Here is a 17,072-nt window from a genome sequence, read left to right on the forward strand (position 1 = left end):
GTCAGCTTGTTCTAAGTTTCAGCCATTATAAGTTGTATAGAAAAAGAAGATAGAGGTTTAATATCTTAGTCCTCTGGAATGGTGAAGCATGAGGGATACCAGAAAAATGGCACTAAACTATGCAATGTCTATGGTGCTGCTCACGTCTACAGGCGACAGTTACCTTTCCATCAGGTAGATTATCCGCTTAATTGCTATTCTTACTTGCATAAAAACCACCATTTCATTGCCGGCCAATAAAAAAGCCACATTCCTAAAAAAAAAGACTAGAAAAATAAAGCATACAAAACGAAAGCAGACTGTCGAGTCGAAATCGCGCACCTGTTTCTTGAGTGTTGCGAATTTCACCAATGTTCGTATGTGTATTCACATATACGGAACCAGTTCGTCTCACTGAGTTATAAGGGAAACACTTGGTCGAGTTTCCATCGACTTTCTACTGTGGCTGGTGAGGTCACAGTGTAACTTTAACATCAGTATGTTGACTCTCGTTACGAATAATTTATGAGTCTACTTTATATACGTACTAAATAATTTAATATACTGTGGTTTTGGTATTATAACTTGTCCCACCAGTACGTTAGAGATATTTTTTTTAATGGATGATAATGTAATGGTAACCCTCTTGCACTGTCGGTATATGCTGGCGGGGCACCAGTAAAATATGATAGGTGAGAATGACAGTAGATCAGTTGGCCCATTATGACGAATTTAACAGTAATTAACACGATGATTTCCAGAGGGAACCACGTGGAGGTCGACCTGATATATTATATATCAATTTATTACTAACAATCCCTTTCCCTCCATATGTTAGAGGTTATATTAATTTAACTTTGCAATCAGAACATTTTTCAAATATTTTTTTTTATTTAACTCCCAATGGCAAACAAACTGACGGCCCACCTGATGAAAAGTAGTAACGGTCGCCTATAAACATGTGCAGTACCATGGACATAACAGAGTATACTGTTTCGCGCATAATACCCCCCATGCGTTGCCATTCCTGAGCACTCAGGTGTTATTCCTCTGTACCCAGTAAATTCACGCCATATCCCACCCTTCAAACCGAAACACAGCCATGCAAACACAACTGCTTTACGGTTGAAACACGAATGGGACAGAGGTACTTAAGCAAACGACTTTAGTACAAAAATAAATAAAATAAATCGCTACGGAAATAAATAAAGTGTATAATCATGGCAGTTACCGATGTTACGTTAATGAATAAAAGATACCCGTCCGTGTGATGTGGCATCACGCAATGCATCCCGACTCGTGACCGCCCGCGGCAGTGGTTTCTTTTCCGCACTGTACCTTTGTTCTGGCCATTGTAAAACCGTCATTTTCTGTCCAATTAGCCACGCTCAGCTCCGATTGCAATCAACAACTTTTCCGCCAGTTATCTTTGTGCAAACGCCAGTTCATTCGGTCTTTACACACGTAATTCTCCCCTTTTTTCTATTATTTTACGAATGGGAATTGAAACAATCAGATATATATATTGTTACAGTAAGTAGTTTAATAAATTATATGTATTTGATATTTTTGTGCATTACAGGTTTTTGTATTTTATGCACGAAAAATTATTAATTCACTCTTGCACCACCTGCCCACTTCTATCTGTTCTCCTTTAACCAAAGATTGTCAGTAAGAGATTGGCCTAGCGATAAGACCGCCCTTTGTACCTTTATGTGTATATTTCAATCTGTATTTATGTTACTGTATTTCACTTGAATTGTTCAATTATCATTGTATATTTTTATTTACGGTGCAATAAAGAGTTACATAAATAAATAAATATCTTTTTACCTAAATGAGTATATTTTAAGCATTTGTTTGAATGATCGAATTGGTATGGTATATTTTATTTTTTATTTTACTTTACTTTATGTATATGGTAATTTTTCTATTTATTATAATTATAGCAATTTTTCTTTATTTAATCATAGACATTTTTATTTTTATTTATTTATTTATTCATTAGTACAAATATGTGTACATGGCGGACTTAGTGCTAAAAGCATTCTCTCCCACTCTATGGTTGACTGTTGTGGGAAATGTTGTTCAACAAACTTTTTTGTTCTTATTTTGTTTAAACAATTATTATAACTAAAATAACTGGCAAAACACTCATCTGTCGCTAATTTCAAACAAATGTACACCATTGAGATGGCAAGACAAGTAAAGCGCCAATTAGAAATTATTAAATACTGTACTGGAGTTTTTCTCCATACTTTATTCCAAATTTGATTTTAATCTGAACTCTTTGTTATCCTTATTTAAAACCCATGAAATAAAATATTTCTAAATGGCGTATCAAAATAAAACATTCCGGGGGGAAAGGAATTATTAGTAATGGAGACTGAGAATCTCATTGCTAGCAATATACCCAACCAGGTCGACCTCCTCGCGGTTCCCCCTGGAAACTATCATGGTTAATTCCTAATGAATTCATCATGATGGCCTGTTTTCATTCTCATCTATCACCCTTCACTAGTGCTCCGTCAGCGTATCCCGTTAGCGCAGGCGGGGCTACCATACCATTTTCACCCATTAAAAAAAATAAAGCATACACCAGTCTTTAAGTCAAACTTTTCATAAAAACGACTGTGAAAATTGTATTCATTTTTATAATGATTTTTGCGTGATGATGGAACAAACATCGCCATCTTAACTATTATTTATCCACTGCTGGACATAGGCCTCCCCAGACTGCCATAAGGAATGTTCATAAGCCACCTGCATCCACTGAGTCCCTGCAATACATTTCAAGTCGTCAGTCTATCTAGTAGAGGGTCATCCTACCCACTGCGTTTGCCTTTATGGGGTCGCCACTCAAGAACCTTTCCTCCCCATCGGTTGTCAGTTCTTCGAACTATGTGAAAAGCCCATTGCCACTTCAACTTACTACGTTCTACACTGCGTGTGCCTTGGTCAAAATTCAGAAATCCCATCCCAAATATTGGTGTATTGCTTTATGTTCTTATATATATATATATATTTAACTATCACACACAGTGCCTGTAATGAAATGCGTTAAAGCCTTATATATCTGCGTTAAACTACAATTCCTTATACGCGATATACAAGGGGAAGACCCGATGTAAACCATTAGCGTTGGGATTTTCAAAAACCCTTATATAATAAAAGAAAGATCTATTAATTAAATGTATTGCTAATATTCGATTGGAAACTATGCTAATGTGTTTTATAAAACTACTAAACACGATGTTACAATTTCATAATAAACTTGCATTTTATCGCTGGTTTTTTTCCACCCACTTTTAAGTTTGGTCTTATTCAATCTATATTAGCTGAACTCAATTCGGAATTGAACCGATTATTTATACCCATTCATTCCTCTCTTTCCTTGAATAAGGAAAGAAGACAAAACTTTATACGAGAAGTCAATTCAGAGTATGATAGAGCTGTTATACCTGAAGAAGAGGGAGACTTTGTACAAAAGTCGATTGCTTGGGTGCCTCTGCCCATTCATGTTTCAACCGTGAAGCAGCTGTGTTTGCATGGCTGTGTTTCGGTTTGAAGGGTGAGATATGACATTGAATTTACAGGGTACAGAGGAATACACCTGAGTCCTCAGGAATGGCAACGCAGGGGGGATATCATAGGCGAAACAGTATACTCTGTTATGTCCATGATACTGCTCATGTCTATAGGCGACGGTTACCACTTTCCACCAGGTGGATCGTCAGCTTGTTTGCCATTCTAAGTAGCATAAAAAAAGAAGGTAAAAGCCCTTAAAAATAAAATAAAAAGTTTATTTGTATGCTATATGGTCCCAGCATAGATTAGGCCCTTCCTTTCCCATGGGTGTCGTAAGAGGCGACTAAGGGAATTTAATAATCGAGGAATGGACAGCAACGTCCCTCTTAAATCATCACCAAAAGCCAAACTGTGGTTGTAAACCCTCCTGCCAGGCGTGGCAACTACTGGCAAAACCCTCGTAATTATCACATAAGTTTAATCGAATTTTTTTTTGATGGATGAAAATGGAATGGTAACCCCGCCTGCGCTAACGGGATACGCTGGCGGAGCACCAGTGAAGGATGATAGGTGACAATGAAAGCAGGCCAGTTAGCCCATCGTGATGAAATACACTAAATTTAATCACGATGGTTTCCAGGGGGAACCGCGTGGAGGTCGACCTGATAGGATTTATTGTTAGCAATGGGTCTAATCACCTCCATTACTAACAATCCCTTTCCCCCCAGTTTAATCGAATTGCTGCTTAATAACTAACATAAGAGAATATTATTTTTTATAAAATGAAGGTAGTTTCACTTTACGTTTTATTTTTATTTGATGTTTGATAAATTACGCTCGCTAACAGTAGATATTAAGTGCATGCCCATAGATTTAAATTTCTCATTTAAGTGATTTATGTAAATCTTTAGAGAAATAGATGTCTTAAACCGTGTAAGAGAAATATAATCAGGAATATGTAATGGACATATTATTTCCTGCATTACCTGGATAGCCCAAGTATTCTATACATTGTTAGACCTGAGATTATATAGATAGTCCGCATGGAAATGCTTAAAAAAAAAACGTGTCAACTTTTTCATACAACTTTGCGTGATAAATAGTTATGAGTGATTCCTTTATAACGGCAACGCGCGCGTAATACCTCTAGTATTGCAGGCGTTCATAGGCTACGGTAACCACTTACCATCAGGTGGGCCGTATGCTTATTTGCCACCTCAGTAGTATAAAAAAAAAACTTCTATATTTATTTTGTATTGTAATTTTTGCATCTTTTTAATGCGTAAATACTCATTTTACTTATACATCAAGATACATTTTATGCGTAAGTATTTAGAACACCGATAAAAAACACTTTTTGAGACTCGATGTTCGATGCTCAATATATATATATATATATATATATATATATATATATATATATATATATATATATATATATATATTCTTTATTGCACTAAAACATACAGTAACAACAATAAGTTAATAACAATGTTAGCAAAGGCGAACTTATCTCTAAAAGAGATTTCTTCCAGTCAACCTAACGCAGTGGCATAGGAAGTAGTGAGTGGGCAGTAGTAGTGCAAGACAGAAATTAAAATAAATATTTACATAAATTATAAATCATTATATTTATGCATATATACACACACATACATACACACATATACATACACACACATACACATACATACATACATACATACGCACACACACATATATATATATATATATATACACGTTAAATACAACATATAAATATCAAATACAAGAGAACACAATGATGACAGTCCTCTAATCATTTTTATATTTAAACTAAATTGGAAAGATAGAATGATTTTAATCTACATAATCTATGGTCTAGACATAAAATACCTGAATTATACAGATGGCAGATACAATATAAACATTGCTAGTTGAATAAAAATTTATAAAAAAAAAATATTGTCAATTCGTCTCTATTCTTGTATTTGCGATATGAGGCGTTATAATAAGAGCCCGCCCATGTCAAAATTAATCTTCTATAGTCTAAGTGAATAGGTACACCTACTCTTAACATTCTGTCCTAGATTATAATAAACAACTTACAAAAGAACAAGATTTGTTTTATGCAACTTAGAATGGCAAACAAGCTGACGGCCCATATGGAGAGTGGTAACCGTCGCCTATGCACATGAGTAGTATCATGAACTTAACAGAGTATACTGTTTCGCCCATGATACCCCCCATGCGTTGCCATTCCTGAGGACTTGGGTGTTATTCCTCTGTACCCTGTAAATTCACTGCCATATCTCACCCTTCAAACCGAAACACAGCCATGCGAACACAACTGCTTCATGGTAAAAACACGAATGGAACAGAGGTGCCCAAGCAAACGACTTTTGTACAAAATCTCCCTCTGGTAGATTCTCAAGTCTTATTTTTTGTATGTTTTTGACACAATATCTTTGTAAATGAAAAATTTCGGATTGCATAATAATATTTTTATTTGAGATTTCATCCACGTGACCAGAATAAGAAAAACCCTCTCAACATTATGCTGCAGTCAAGGAGTTACAGCGCTGATTTTCAGCGGAAGCCCACATACATAGTATATAGTATATTTGGTGATTAAGTTAAGTCATTAAAGAGCTAAATAACAAAGACATTTCATAAGGATAAAATTTTAATAGTCAAATATCACACTCAACAGCTGTTAGTGAATCCATATTTCTGATTACATCACCGTATATAATGGTCGTGAGCATATTGCTAAAGTCGATTGCTTGGGTACCTCTGTCCCATTCGTGTTTCTACCGTGAAGCAGTTGTGTTTGCATGGCTGTGTTTCGGTTTGAAGGGTGGGATATGGCGTGAATTTACTGGGTACAGAGGAATAACACCTGAGTTCTCAGGAATGGCAACGCATGGGGGTATCATGGGCGAAACAGTATACTCTTTTGTATCCATGGTACTGCTCATGTCTATAGGCAACGGTTACCACTTTCCATCAGGTGGGCCGTCAGCTTGTTTGCCATTCTAAGTTGTATAATAAAATAATTCTTTTATTTTGGTTGTTAATAACTTGAAGATGACACAAACATTATATAATCCTTTAAAGCAGGTATCTTAAAATTTTATTTTAAAATTTCTACTTCATTGAACCAAATTGTGAATATATGTTTCTATGTTGCTATGTATTGATATGTATAAGTTTATTTTTTATTATTTATATATTAATGTTATTATATTATTTATGTATTATTATTATTATATACATACTTAGGTGTATACAGTATCTTTTTATTGTATTATATGTTTAATTTAAACTAGATATTATTGAGTTTATCTATAGCTGTACGGTTTTTACCCTTAAACATTCTATAGTTTTCTTTCAACTTCTCAAGTGTTGACTGTAAGAGATCCCTCTATGGGATAAGTCCGCCATTGTATATTAAATCTTTTAAAATGTCCAATTTAAATTATGCTACAATAATGATTTTACAATACAACAATACGATACAATATCCAGTGTTGTCCATAAACTAGAACCGGGATAACCCAGGATAATGTTACCAATATAACCGGCTTTTGTGAAAGTATTTTACGAGGGGCGATTTATATCGAACCTTCACAGTCCTGTAAATCCCTCGTAGAGTCTATGGTAATTTCAATGGGGATAAACGGCTTTACTTGTTATGTTATTTTTACCGACCCTCCTACACAAGAGGGTTATATGTTTTGGGAAGTATTTTATGGTGGTCATCAAGATTGTTATGCACAAGCATGAAGGAAGAAATTGTTGCTTATTTTATGCATTTTTATTTTTTGTATATGTATTCTTTTACATTTTTTCACTGGACATCTATGTGTGTTTGTGTGCTGTAAGTAATGCAAATAAATTATCTATCTATCTACATGTTTTTTCTTTTCTGATTGCAAAGAATAATAACCAAAATAACTTACTAGTATTTAAAGTGAAGTTTTTTTATAATCGCCATTTCAAAGTACCTGTACAGTAGTTAGACTGTCTAACAGGATCATTATTATATGTTGACAAAATCGATTAAATAATTAAATTTTGAAATTAACTAGCTTTGCAACAACTGAAGTCGATATTTTTTGTCTTGAATTATATTATAATTTTTTTACTAATTTTTTTACTTCTACTAGTACTATAATAATTAAAGACAATTTTGTCAATAAACTACATACTAAAATTTTTGAAATACTTTATTTATTTATTTATTCATCAGTACAAATATGTGTACATGGCGGACTTAATGCTAAAAGCATTCTCTCCCAGTCAACCGTAGGGAAGTGTCAGAATACTCGAATGCAGTACTAGTAATTATTGATATACATACATACGAAAATTACATATATAAACGAATAAATATATATAAATAACAAATATACTTACACATATATGATATATACTATAATATATTATACACGAAATTGAGAATAATATAAAGCACTTACTGCTCGGATAAAGTAAAAAAGTGAGCGTGAACGCTTTTTTTTAAAAACGGTTTGGTCTTACATTATATTTAATTTTTTTTAAGTCTTCATCCCTGATATTTGAATTCTGTCTACTGTTTTCATATTGATTTTCTAGTCCACTATTTACTTGATTTATATAATTCAAAAAATAAATATAATATTAATGATACTTACGGAATTGAAAATGAATAAAAAATCCCAATTAGAATGCACAATCACAACACAGTGTATCCACAACACAGCACTGCAGTATAGACTTTAAGTCCGCGTGATAGAGTCCACCTCCGCCGGACAGCGAGCGAGCGATGCGTGATACGTGCGGAGCGCGCGGTACCAACTCACAATGTGGCCAGTGAAGCTCGGCTCAGACGCCGTGAAAGCTTCCGGACGGGGGTATGCAAGAAGGCACATTCATCTACCGACTTAAAAAAGATAAGGCTGTTCATTTATTTTATATATTTAAATTTTAATGCACAAATATATGAGTTAGTGTACATATGGTTGACTTTACACCTACATTCGTTACCACTCAGTATAAGGCAAATAGGGGGAGACTATACAAAAGTCAGTTGCTTGGGTACCTCTGTCCCATTCGTGTTTCAACCGTGAAGCAGGTGTATTTGCATGGCTATGTTTCAGTTTGAAGGGTGGATTATGGCGTGAATTTACTGGGTACAGAGGAATAACACCTAAGTCCTCAGGAATGGCAACGCATGGGAGGTATCATGGGCGAAACAGTATACTCTGTTACGTCCATGGTACTGCTCATGTTTATAGGCGACGGTTACCACTTTCCATCAAGTGGGCCGTCAGCTTGTTTGCCATTCTAAGTAGTATAAAAAAAAGTAAGGCAGCGAATATACTATTAAAATTCTAAAATAAGATTGTTCATTTCAGCTGTTTGTGCTATGCTATTTTTATTTTTATACATTATTGATTAACCTGACAAACGTTATGTTGCCGCCTAGCGCCATCTAGCGGACCCAGTTTTATCGGGACCTGAAAACTATCCTATATCTTCAATTGGAGAAAACCATATACATTAACAAAATTTCATTAAAATCGATTAAGCAGTTTCAGAGATTAGCGTGAACGGATAATAAGCTAGTAATACCAAAGGTCATGACAAATACTTGATCCATTAAAGTGCCCGATGATAGCTAACAAACAAATTAACAAATATTTATATTTCAACAAACTATTGTATCTATTAATATTATAGATACAAAAGTTTGCAAAGACGAATGAATGGATGTTTGTTACTTTATCACGCAAAAACTACTGAACGGTTTTGATTGAAATTTGGTATACAGATAGGTTATGTCCTAACCTAACATATAGGAAAAAAAAGAAGCAAAGAAATATTTTAATTCAACTAAACTTAGATTTAAACATAAAAAATAGTCATTTAGGATAATTTATAGATAAGACATATTCATACTGTAAAATAATTTATATATGTATATATTATCACACGATGGACACGGACAAACATATATGTAACTGATTTATTTCTTTCTTGCGTTCTATGTTAATCTAAAAGAGTGACAAACATACATCTACCAGAGAGAGACTTTGTACAAAAATCGATTGCTTGAGTACCTCTGTCCCATTCGTGTTTCAACCGTGAAGTAGTTGTGTTTGCATGGCTGTGTTTCGGTTTGAAGGGTGGGATATGGCGTGGTCAAAGCATGGAGGGTTTCATGGGCATAACAGTATACTCTGTTATGTCCACGGTACTGCTCATGTCTATAGGCGACGGTTACCACTTTCCATCAGGTGGGCCGTCAGCTTGTTTGCCATTCTAAGTTGTATAAAAAAAAATACATCTTCAAAATTTTTCAATTATAATAGTAGTAGTGGGAATTGATTACATATAGAAGTCGTCAATACACAGATTCGGGGGGAAAGGGATTGTCAGTAATGGAGATTAAGAATCCCATTGCTAGCAATATACCCAACTAGGTCAACCTCCTCGCGGTTCCCCCTGGAAACTATCATGGTTAATTACTGATGAATTCATCATGATGGGCTAACTGGCCTGTTTTCATTCTCATTGATCACCCTTCACTGATGCCCCGCCAGCGTATTCCGCTAACGCAGACGGGGTTACCATTCCATTATCACACATGAAAAAAAAATACACAGATTAATACATATTATGTACATCAGTCGACTACACAGCCACGGTACTGCATAAAGCGAGCCAGCAACAGGTGCGTCGCGAGCTTCCGACAGTTTTCTCATGGAGTACGTGATTTATTCGACAGGTGCCGTCACGACGCGCCGCGCCGCCCACGTCTCCCTGCCGGCCAGGGCCTTTCTTACTCTAATTAAAATAAAGCCTTTTCAATTATACGGCCCGCCGTATAACAGTAAGCAATGGGAGGGAAGCGATTGTTAGTAATAAGGATTAGCAACCCTATTACTTGCAATGTACCCTATCAGGTCGACCTCCTCGCGGTTCAACTTGGAAACCATCGTGATTGATTCATTGGTGAATTTGTCAAGATGGGGTAACTGACCTGCTTCATCTTTACTTATCATCCCTCACATAGCCATTTTCACCCATCAAAAAAAAACCCTACCCCGGCTATTGGTATTCGCTGGCGGAACGCCAGTGAGAGATGATCGATAAGTCTGTTGGCCCATCGTAACCAATTCTGCTAGAATTAACTACGATGGTTTCCAGGGGAAACCGTGTGAAGGTCGACTTGATAGGATATATTGCTAGCAATGGGGCTGTTTTTTTATGGGTGAAAATGGTATGGTAACCCCGCCTGCGCTAACGGGATACGCTGGCGGAGCACCAGTGAAGGGTGATAGATGAGAATGAAAACAGGCCAGTTAGCCCATCATGATGAATTCATCAGGAATTAACCATGATAGTTTTCAGAACCGCGAGGAGGTCGACCTGGTTGGGTATATTGCTAGCAATGGGATTCTCAGTCTCCATTACTAACAATCCCTTTTCCCCGCAGTGGGGCTGTCAGACCCCATTACTCTCTTCACTCATACACTTTTAAATAAGTGGTCGTGATCTTTACGATAATAGTGGGTCGTCGATGAGGCCCTCGTTCGTGATTAAAGTCCTGTCAAAGCGTCTCCATCTACTTCTGATCACAGCCGATTGAGAGCATTCCACAATAGATTGATGTGTGGCCGTTGTGATTTATTTATTTATAGGATCACCAACATAAGATATAGCGAAACATTTTAATACAATACACTGGCAGATTAGATCTAATTGTTCTTACATTTATAGGCAACCACAGCGAGCCTTGTGTTTGATAAACATTAAAATAGAATTAAATTATTAAATGTCATTATATGAGTAAAGATATGAACAATATGAATAATAATATAATATAAATAATGGAAATTGTATTAAAATTATTATAAATTATAAATAAATATAATGTAATGGCGAGGTACACCAATATTTTAATTTAGCCATGAACACAGAGTGACTATCGTTGTGAATATCAAGTTCAGGCTTGGTTTTTACAATATCGTTATTCAGACGCGTTATGCGGACGATAGGTTTGTTCTGCAAGCTGTATTTTTTAAATAGATTGCGGCACTCTAGTAGGTACATTGTATTCAAGTTTCTCCAATAGAGGTTTGTTTTTTATACAACTTAGAATGGCAAACAAGCTGACGGCGTACCTGATGGAAAGTGGTAACCGTCGCCTATAGACATGAGCAGTACCATGGACATAACAGAGTATACTGTTTCGCCCATGATACCCGCGTATAATTCGCGTTGCCATTCCTGAGGACTCAGATATTATTCCTCTGTACCCAGTAAATTCACACCATATCCCACCCTTCAAACCGAAACACAGCCATGCAAACCCAACTGCTTCACGGTTGAAACACGAATGCGACAGAGGTACCCAAGCAATCGACTTTTGTACAAAGTCTCTGCTCCCTCTGGGCAATCAATGCGATTATTCACCAACTTATGGAGACATGACATGTCAATGAAGTCAGTCCCCATTACTAACAATCTCTTTCTCCTCCTTTCTATTCTAAATATTACAAATATTCCTTGTAAAGTCATTTTTTTCTTTATTTGCATTGCCATATTCATATTTGTTCTGATAATCTCCTCCGACGTCACACGAGGGATGAAAAGGAATGTCGACGCACTGTGTTCTTACTTCACCACGCGGATGTACCAATTGTACGCCATAAAAATCGTAACACGTTTGCATAATACCATATTATGAATTATTGGGTATTTCGAATCGTTAAATGAGGTTAATCTATCAGTGGCAGGTAGGAAAGTAAGTGTGTACAACGAGGCCAGTACGACCGCGTTCATCTCAAGACACCACATAAATTTATGCGGTTTTCACCGTTATACCATTCATAATTTAGGAAAGTTTATCTTATATATACATATATACATTAAAAAAATCTACTTAAAACGTTCAATATTTTTATAAATAGTAAATCTATCTATACTTATAATAAATCTGTAGAGAGGTCAATTCTTTACATGAAATATATTTACAAAATAACTATCAGGCGATGATTAGTGATCGATACTGATGCCAAAAATGTAATGTCTGTATGTTCGTTATAGAAACAAAAGCTACTCGACGGATTTTAACAAAACTTGATACAATTATTCTTCATACTCCTGGGCAGGTTATAGTATACTTTTCATCACGCTACGATCAATAGTAGCAGAGCAGTGAAGGAAAATGTTGGGAAAACGGGAGAAGTTGCTCCGTTTTTAAGCTTCCGTCGCGTGTGCAGCCTTAATGGCCACTTTTTAAAATGTAAAAATGTCCACCCGTGCGACGCGGGGACGGGCCGCTAGTAAAAATATTTTGATGTATCCAATGTGAATTATGTATAATAAAGATTTTATAATACAATACAATAAGTTAATATTAATGCCGTATGGTCCCGGCATAGAATGGACCACCCCTTCCATTATCATGGGAGTCGTAAAGGTGACTGAGAACTTAATAGTCGAGGAATGGGTAGCGTCACTCTTTAAACATCACCAAAGCCTAACTGAAGTTACCAACTCCCTCCCCTCCCCCTTATAGAAGGGACCTACGTTCAGCAGTGGACAGTGGCTAATATAATAATAATAAATTAAAAAAAAATAATGTTAAGATTTTTACAAAAAATCGTTAGATAAATAACTGTGAAATGACCACAACATTGATAATTCTCCTTAATTGAAAACTATTCGCAGCTGTTCATTAAAAACAATGAATTCAGAGGGAATTTTGTATAAAAGTCGATTGCTTGGGTACCTCTGTCCCATTCGTGTTTCTACCGTGAAGCAGTTGTGTTTGCATGGCTGTGTTTCGGTTTGAAGGGTAGTATATGGCGTGAATTTACTGGGTACAGAGGAATAACACCTGAGTCCTCAGGAATGACAACGCATGGGGGGTATCATGGGCGAAACAGTATACTCTGTTATATCCATGGTACTGCTCATCTCTATAGGCGACGGTTACCACTTAACATCAGGTGGGCCGTCAGTTTGTTTGCCATTCTAAGTTGTATTAAAAAAAAAACAAACAAACACGAATTGTGAATAAATAAATACGTAAATAAGTAAATATACATATGTATAAGTGCATATATCAATTAAATCAAAGGAACTTCTTTTTAAAATCGATTAAAAAGTTAAGTATTAAGCATCGTAGAAATTAAACCTTTCAATTAAACAAATTAAGTATGCAAGTATTATAAAACTAAATAATATGATATAAGGCGGTAAATCCTCATTTCGTAGCCTGGTGCTGTCGTAAAAATAAATGGTTATAACGATTTTACATAACACATTCAACAGTTACGCTAGTATTGTACACAGAGAGTACTGCAAACAAGAAATCATTAACCTTTCCAATAATCATGTGACGATAATTTAAAATAAACATTTCAAGCGGGTAAACTTGCTGTCGAGCGGCAAATGTAAATAGATTTCATATTTACAGTACACTCTCCAAATGATTCTAGCGTAATTTTGAATAATTTTTGGTATTTCGTAATGATTCATTTAAAATTAAATTAAAGGATTTTCTTTACACACACACACACATACACACATCCTTGAAAGTAAATAATTTAAAAATTTTAAGCGATTTCTAAAGAAATATTATTTTCAATCCGTCTAAATTTTTTTATAATTAACGCGATTAAGTCGCCTTTTCTGAACCAATTTTCACATTTCTTTAAATAAATTTACAAAAATAACCCTTTATATAATTTATACAATTGGCAATATATAAATATGAATTTGTATGTATATACTTATGTATGTATGTATATATATATATTAACAGAACATTAACATATAATAAATAACATAGTTACAAAGAAAACTGTAAAGTAAATAAATTTGTTGTTATTTGTAATCGATAGGGTTTACTGCCGTATTAATCCAAGACTGACTTCGTCACGCTACCGTAAACTAGTTGGTGTGAAGCATAGGGTGGGGTATGACAAATAAATTACAGAGTGCAGAAGGATAATACTTTACTCCTCAGGAACGGCATGAAGGGTATCATGGGCGACACAGTATACTACGTTACGTCAATAGTTCATGTCTATAGACGACCACTTTCCATTAAGTGGACAATCAACTAGTTTGTCATTCTAAATTGCATGAAAAAATTCTAAATTCAAATAGAATAATTTCTATTAAAATAAACTTATAAATAAAAAGCATTTTTGAATAGTCATTTTTTATGACTCCATCACCCATTCAGAATACGATTTCAGCTGAGAATAAAAGGCAAGAGAGTCAACTGTTACTTTTATTATTATTTTTATTGTAACTTTTGTCACAAACCTTAGGATTGTTACTATTACTCCACCGTGCGTTTTTCAAGGCACTTTCTCCCACGCACAACCACTCTTTGGAATCAACTTCCAGTAGCAGTATTTCCGAACCGAAGAGAGCATATTCCTTTATAAAAGGCCGACAGCACACCTGCAATGCTGTAGGTGTTGTGGGTGACCATGAGCGGCGGTAGTCACTTACCATCAGGTGAGCCGCATGCTCGTTTGTCCCCTGTGTTGTAAAAAAAAATTAATATCGCTGCTTTTTTACGACACAAAATATATTTGTTGATTACTGTTTACATTTACAGCTAGATTACATCATCATCATCATCATTTTGAAACTCTTCAACCAATCGTTTGGTTGGTTTGTAACCTTCAACCTTCTCCATTTGAATCTGGTGGTCTACCATGAGATGAAATTCCGAAATTTCGGGCTCAATTTCGTGTTTTTGTTCCCAGCGAAATCGACCCAGTAAATGGAGCTTAACATTTCGTTCATCATAAATCCTATCCTAATAGTCCAGAGGAACGATATTTTATAATTTTTAATAATTTTAAACGGCATGTATTATGTAATTTTAACATCAAATTTCTGTTTCGTTCGTCCCCGAAATTTCGGAAAATATTTCATGATAGGCCCTCTGTTTTGACCAATCGAAGTCCACAGATACTTTCACCAAATCATCTTACCACCTCACCTGCAACCTTCCTATAGTTCTTTGGCAAAACATATGGATTACATATACAAAACTGGCTCAATTACCACGCTTGAAAGTAGGCACTGTTTATTAATTTCAATTTAGTTACACGGCATCGACGATTTAACGCCATCCGCTCACGTGTGTGGGATGACTGGCGTGAATCACAACACAACACTTCCTCATCCGTCCGCGCCATCGTAAATACCTGTTGAGAGTAGGGTTTCCGATCACAATTTGTATATTGTTTTGTTACTCGATCCACGATTTTTTTTAATCATACATGCATTTTTATTATTATTATTTCAGTCATTAACTGTCCATTGTTGGACATAAGGTTTTACCATAAGGAGAGTTTTGTCAGTAGTTGCCTCGCTTGACAGGCGGATTGGCGACCGCAGTTAGGCTTTTAGAGATGTTTTAAGAGGGACGCTGCTGCCCATCTATCGCCCTCCCTCAGTCGCCTCTTACAATACGGGAAAAGAAGGGGTGGTCCACTCTATGTTAGAACACACACGGCAATGCATACAAGCATACATACGTACATACATAGATACATATCCGTCACCCCTGTCTTTCTTTGGGATAGGCGGAAAGAATAGAACGTTAAATGCTCCAATTCAAAGAAACCAATTTTTGAATATTTTTTCTGAAACTAAAAATTGACTTTTAAAGGTTCTTGAATAATGACCCCGTACGCAAATGCAGTGTAGGACGATACACTAGATGGAGTGATGACCTCAAATGCATTGCCGAGAGTCATTGGATGCAGGTGGTCCAAGACCGTTGCTTATGACAGTCTGTCCCCCACAGGCCTATATCCAGCAGTGGACGCATGACGGCTGAAATGATGATGACGATGAAAGATGTCTTATACATTATCAAACTCCTGTTTTTTAGATAATTTTATTTTTATTTATTTATTTTTTATTAACCATATTACAAAAAATTAATGGTATAAAAGGCAGATAACTATTCATATATTTTTATTTTTTTTTATTTATTTATTGAACACTTTATTGTACCAACATCACAGGATTTGTTGAACAATTTCCAATACGTATAGTGTAGTACAAAAGGCGGTCTTATTGCTAATATACCTTTTTTTTTATGAATTTGTTCCTTTCTCTGTACAGTTTTTTTTTTTTTTTTTCATGCAGATGCAAACATACATTAAAAAGAAAGAAAAAAAGAAATAGGTAAACTTAGATTAAAGCATTTTTGAATAGTTATTTTTCATTAGCGCCCATTCGGATCGCAATTTCAGCCAAGAAGAACGGGCAAGAAACTCAGCTGTTGCTTTTTTCAAAAAGTTTAATTACATACATAATAAATTTGTATGAATACAAACTACTAAGTAATATCAGATCACAAAAGATCTTTTAAAATACGATTTTCTCATTCGATTCAAAAGTTCGATATTTCAATCGGCGATCGAAAACCCTAGTTGCTGGTCATCGGACTTGCTGCCGCTGTTACTATGGGTAGAGCTATCATTATCTGTTTTTATATAACAAATCGTGTTTAGTGTCAGCTGCGATACGGATCTACTAATAAATTG

The 17,072-nt window shown here is 35.4% G+C and overlaps 1 protein-coding gene across 1 annotated transcript in view; it reads right to left on the reverse strand.

The window, feature by feature from the left end:
- The window catches only part of LOC113518676 (uncharacterized), a 58,866-nt gene extending 50,543 nt beyond the window's left edge, over positions 1 to 8,323 (reverse strand). Inside the window, exon 1 of the mRNA XM_031908393.2 lies at positions 8,166 to 8,323. The gene's annotated coding sequence lies outside the window, so the exon portion shown is untranslated. The remainder of the gene's footprint in view (positions 1 to 8,165) is intronic.
- Positions 8,324 to 17,072: the final 8,749 nt, after the last annotated feature.

This window comes from Galleria mellonella, unplaced genomic scaffold (genome assembly GCF_026898425.1).
Source record: "Galleria mellonella isolate WM207_F2 unplaced genomic scaffold, CSIRO_AGI_GalMel_v1 utg35, whole genome shotgun sequence".
NCBI classification, from domain to species: domain Eukaryota; kingdom Metazoa; phylum Arthropoda; class Insecta; order Lepidoptera; family Pyralidae; genus Galleria; species Galleria mellonella.